General features: G+C 36.2%; 1 pseudogene across 1 annotated transcript; it reads left to right on the top strand.

Moving 5' to 3' along the window:
* Window positions 1-1,400: 1,400 nt before the first annotated feature.
* LOC149796936 (uncharacterized) lies at window positions 1,401-5,646 on the top strand (annotated as a pseudogene). Its single transcript, XR_016421754.1, has 4 exons — window positions 1,401-1,436; window positions 3,237-3,317; window positions 3,629-3,775; window positions 4,302-5,646. The product of XR_016421754.1 is annotated as an uncharacterized LOC149796936 (transcript).
* The last annotated feature ends 354 nt before the right edge of the window (window positions 5,647-6,000 follow it).

Raw genomic sequence — 6,000 nt, 5'->3', positions numbered from 1 at the left:
TTACTCGTACCTCGTGGACAGGGTACTAACATGAGCACATACGTGTTAATGGAGCAAGCCGGGTGTGATTCACACCCGGCGCTCTTTTAGCCTAATAATAACACTTTAAACATATTCCTTGCATATAATCCAATAAACTGAGTAGTCATCTTATTTAATACCGGAGGTATCGAAAATCATTGTAGAAATAGTTGTAAAATCTCGTTTACCTTTTTTTAGCCGATATTTTCGTTTAGATAGTCCGTCATATTATTTCAAATAATGATTACTCCGTTCTCAGCCTCGTTTGTTTGTGTGCCATATAAGGACATTGACGCCTTATTTGGAAATGTAAACAAATCGTAGTAAAAATTTGGCGCCGTTTGGGTCAGAAATTCTGCACATTAAAAGTAAATACGGTTTATCGGTAACTTTGAAACCCACCAACAAGCGATTATTCGCACTTGATTGATAATAATATAGCGTAGAATATCCAAAATATGGTTTGGCAAGCCTAAAGTAGAAAAGGGGTCACGGCGAGAGTCTCGCGTTATCTGTCATGGCGGACAGTATAAGGTTAGAGTAACCATGCCAATTTATTTTATCGTGTAAGGGCTTAATAAATTCAAAATAAGCCAAACTTCTTTCACAACATGATTATACTTATGTAGTTGATTTCTACACTGTTTGTTTTTCTGACTTTAGTGATAAAATTTTTTGCTCCATTACATGATATGGGGTCAGTCCGTAGCCTCAACCACAACACAATTAAGTTGAGGCTACGACATCATAGCTAACACCTTATTAGCTGTATCATGGCGGGAAAATGAGAGCTAAATGTCTTTCCAAATGACATACAGTGGTCAGCTTGGGCGGTTATCGGGGATTCGTTATAGCCAATAGTATGCTAAAAGCGCCGTTCGAAAAACACCAACCCATTCACCCCCAAAACAAACCCCATCGTATATATTACAATTATCTGGTGTTCGTCAAATTCCAAAGCTAGTACAATAACCAAGGGAAAATGCCATTCCAAACTTCGAACGTGGTTGTAGCGTGTGCTTGACAGACTCTCTACCAAATTTTAGGTTCAACGAATATATTGACTTACTTTATGTAGCTTGAAACGGAAAATGCAACTCTTTTTAACAATTATTTTCACAGTTTAGAAGAGAATATATATATATATATATATATATATATATATATATATATATATATATATATATATATATATATATTCTGTGAGACAGATAAAATGTATACCCAACAGTACATTTAAATACAGTCCATTTATTCCATAGGGCAGGCCCATTCTTTGTAAGGTTGTTATTGTTAAAATCTGAAGAAAGATCGAATAGGGTTGTTCAGCCAGCTATAAATATCTTATGATGTCATTTACCCGCTAGGCATTGCGCCTACAGCCATATTGTTTTCGGACAAACATAGAATCAGCCGTGAGTAAACTGTATTGCTGTTTTCATCGTATTCTAAGCGATAACATTTGTTTTTAAGCAGCAATAATGGTTGTAAAACACTGTTGTTATGGTATTTGCCGTAGTGACTCTACATATGTAAATAAAAATCACATGAAGGGAGTTACTTTCATTCCATTCCCAAACCCAAACAAAGATCTTGACAGGTGTCGTCGATGGGTTAGAGCATGCGGAAGGGAAAACTTCGACGTTGAAAAAGTCACAAAGGACACGTTTATTTGTACTCTTCACTCACAGGCACTTGATTCTGTGGAAACTAATGTGTATATAGTGAGTATACGCATTAGTTTCCACAGAATCAAGTGCCTGTGTCTTCACTTCGTTGGTGGATATGGACCCAGCGAGCAGCATCCCGACCCTATAGGTTGGGTCGGCATGACGTCACAAGCTTAGCGACCTACTTTCCGCCATATTGCGGAGGTGAAAACAATTGCTTAGTAACAGTACAGTAGCGTTACTTATGTTCGATATGCAAACCATTTTAGTTTACCTGTATTTTGTTTATTATTTCTGTTTTCTGTTCGGAAGTGCTGCATAGTCTTCTGTAAAAGCAGGATATAAAACCATGAATGTTTCTGTTGAATATTGTTATAGACGTAATTTATTTTAGGTCGATAAGGGTGGTAGTGGTGTGTACGTGCACAGGAGTCTGACGTTTTATCAATAAAGTATGACGAAATCTCAGACAACATGAAATCACCTTATCGGTAATATAAATGAACACAAGGAGTGCAAGCGTGACCACAACCCTCCGCTCGATTCGACTTTTCTCACGCGTCTTTTATTGCTTCAGAATTGCAAGAAGACTGAAAAACTACACATATACATTCAAAAGACAGTGACGTACGCATTACTCACGGACGATCATGTCATGAATCCAATCGACCCCGAGTGGCCGAGTGGTCTAAAGCGCTCTCCGTTACGGATCACTGCCATCTCACCTCTGTCTACGTGGGTTCGAGTCTCGGATTCGGGCAATGTGGGTATGTGAGAAAGCTTGCCAGTAGCTTCTCGTGGGTCGGTGGTTCTTCCCGGGATTTTCCCGGGTTCTTCCTCCACCATTAATACTGGCCGCCATACATAGCCTATCGTGTGCTGAAAAATGGCGTTAAACCCCAAAACAACAACAAAAACAACATGAATCCAATCCACCAAATTAACCGTTATTTTGACCATTGCGGTCACAAACCCTTTCTGTTAGAATCCACCAGACGGAAGTAACCCATTCTACCAATGTGTTTGATTGATTTTCTAGAGGTTGCCACCTTGTAAGATTATCTGTTGTTTCTACAGATATTTTTTTCATAACAGAAAATAATAGTGGAGAAGAAAATATGATCCTTATATGAGAGATGTATTATTTATTATGATGATGATGAAAATGATTAAGAGAAGAACGGTAAAAAAAAAAACAATAGGAAAAGAGAATATATTACCGATCAGGTGATTTCATGTTGTCAGAGATTTACCGTACTTTATTGATAAAACGTCAGACTCCTGCGGTACGTGTCACGTACATGTGTACACGACAATATACGCCAATTAGTATCAAGACAGTTTGAAGGCTGTTTGTTATATAGTTTGTGTATTTTGTACACTTTTATTTATAAAATGAATATAAATGCAAGGTTCATAAGATCAGTTGGCCGTTTTTGCAATGTCTTACATTTACAAAGAGACGCTGGATAGCGATGCTAATGCACAATATTTACAGAAGCTTAAAAGTTGTGGAAATTAATGATTGTCCTTATAAATTTCCAGCAAATATTTGGGTAAATTACCCAACAAAATGGCCTGAAGTGACTTGGCCTGATATTTGCAACTATCTTACAGATACACCTGGTAAGTTTGTTTTTTAACAAAATATTTTGTTGAAGTAATTGAACACCTTTTTCTCAAACCTATTTTTATTTAATTAAACTATATCAAAATCTGAAATTTTCAGTCTGTATTGCTTGTGAATGTGATCCTAATTATTTTTTGAAAGTTCTCATTAATTTATATTTTTCCATAATTATTATTCTTTATTTGTCCTATTAAACCTTGATTAATAAGTACTAAAAGTTGTGTATTTTTCAACCTATGTACATTTATCCACACTGTGTTTATAACAATAATTGCAAATCTTAGGCATATTTTAAAATGTTGTATAGATGTCACCCACACGTTCCTAAAGTCACTAGAACAATGGCGGTCATTTTCACCTCGGCGGTCGTAACTATGCACTGAAAATGCCCGGATGTGAAAAAGAGCCCCGATTCCAGACCCAACCAATGCCTGCGACTTTAACGCCTATACAGGTAAGTGTTTATGTATACATGTAGGTAACACATACCAAGGCTACTGCTCATAAGACATAACGTTTCCTTAGAAACGTGTAATAAATAACCATGCCATAATGAAACTCTGCATGTGAATAATAACATGTTATTAAGACGTGTCATGTGATAAAATTACCCTGCAATGTGGGTGGGCGTTTTTTAGTGCGTATATTATTTACATCATTTGTTTCACTTTGTTTCATTGGCATGTACATGATTACATTCCGAATAGACCCTGTTGATATAAAAGAATTGCGATACCCAAATAAGTTTCCATTTGTCTATTCATTTTTCTTATCATCATTTTTTATGACTACACCTTAATTGCTTCATGTATTTCACAAAACTTTATAGTTATTATGATGATGTAATAACCTTGTGCAGTTAGAGTACCACATGCATTATTGGATCCCACACTGATTTGTGTGTGTGTGTGTGTACTTTAGAATAACGTCTTCCATTTCTGATCCCATTCTTTCTTTTACCGATTTGTTTTTCTTTACAGATTCAACGTTACTGCAACAAGAGAAAACCACCCAAAGAGAGAGACAAATAGGTCGACTAAGAAGCAGCTGAAATTGAACACGCAGGATGTAGCACAAACACTGCTTGATTTGGCTTGTAGCCCAGTGATGCTTCTTGCAGATGTGGACTCTCCAAGACAACTTGATACCATTCCACTTATGACCAGCTCTCATGATAATGACAGTACATATGACAGTGTCATTGTGAGTGAAATGCCATGCACACAAGATGTTGGATGCCAGACAGTGATATCCAGGGATACACATGATGTGTGTTCAAGAATAGAGAACAAGTTGTTACAAAATGAGAACAAACTGCTGAAATCTGAGCTTCATTTGCTATAACCAAGTACTTCAAGCAGAGAAATAGAAATATCCAAAAAAATACAGCAGCATATTTGCCATATCCACTTTGACATATCAGAAGTTGAAGATGATGATCAGAAATGTAAATTTTATACAGGCTTGTCATGGGTCCAGCTCGTGACATTGTGGAGCTTTATAAGCCCTGCTGTCGAACATTTGAAATATTGGTACAGCAAAGGCAGCAAATGGAAAGTCAGTTCTAGTGTAAATTGTCGCCTGTCACCCAAAAATGCCTTACTAATGACATTGATGCGTCTTAAACTTGGGCTTGTTAATCAGGACCTAGCCTATAGATTTGGTGTTAGCAAGGCTACTGTGTCAAATATTATAACAACATGGGTCCAGTTTTTGTACACCCAGTTTTTACCCTTGAAAGATTTCATGTTTGCAGAGAGATGCCGTGTAAAGGAAAAAATGCCAAGATCCTTTAAAAAATACAAGAATTTAAGATGTGTAATTGATTGCACAGAACTTTTTGTTCAGCGATCAAGCAATTTTCAAAGACAAGAAAACCTCTATTCCAGCTATAAAGCCCATTCAACTTACAAAGTACTCATAGCTGTTGCCCCCAATGGTGCAATCATGTATGTAAGCAGTGTATTTGAAGGGTCCATTTCTGACAAGGAAATTGTACTTAAATCTGGATTCTTAAAATATTTGAATCCTGGAGATGTTGTGATGGCAGATCGGGGTTTTAACATCAAGAACATTTTTAATGAGATTCAAGTTGAACTTATCATTCCTCCCTTTCTAAGGGACAGGAAGGTTTTCACTGCACAAGAGGAAGCACTAACCAAAGATGTGGCTAAACATCAAATTCATGTGGAAAGGGCAATCGAAAGAGTGAAAAGCTTTCATTTATTGCACAAGACCATGCCACTGAGTCTGGAACCAATAATAACTCAAATTGTTTATGTTGTTTGTTGTCTTGTAAATTTCCAGGAACCTCTTGTCAAATGAGTATCTGCCAATGACCTTCCAGTAATTTACAGGCAGCCATGAATGAGAAATGAAAAATCATTGTTGAAGTTGATATTTGTACAATTTAATTTTATTGGCATATAAATCGCAATAGAAAATACAGTGTCAGATTATAAAATACAATTGTCAATTATAAAGAGCAACATGCAGCATTGATGAAAAAACAATAATGTTACTTTTATTGAAAACAAAAATATATGGGTTACTATAAACAATGAAATACACATGTATTTACATGTTCTCTCTATATCAGTTTCCACACAAAAATTATTATTTTTGTTTGAATAATAATATAAAGCGAAATAAAATATGATTTATGTGATTTAGATACGA

Source organism: Sinohyriopsis cumingii, chromosome 6 (assembly GCF_028554795.1).
Source record: "Sinohyriopsis cumingii isolate HCF-2022 chromosome 6, ASM2855479v2, whole genome shotgun sequence".
Lineage (NCBI taxonomy): Eukaryota > Metazoa > Mollusca > Bivalvia > Unionida > Unionidae > Sinohyriopsis > Sinohyriopsis cumingii.
The sequence above is the reverse complement of the archived record's forward strand: the minus strand, read 5'-3'. Positions and strand labels throughout refer to the sequence as shown.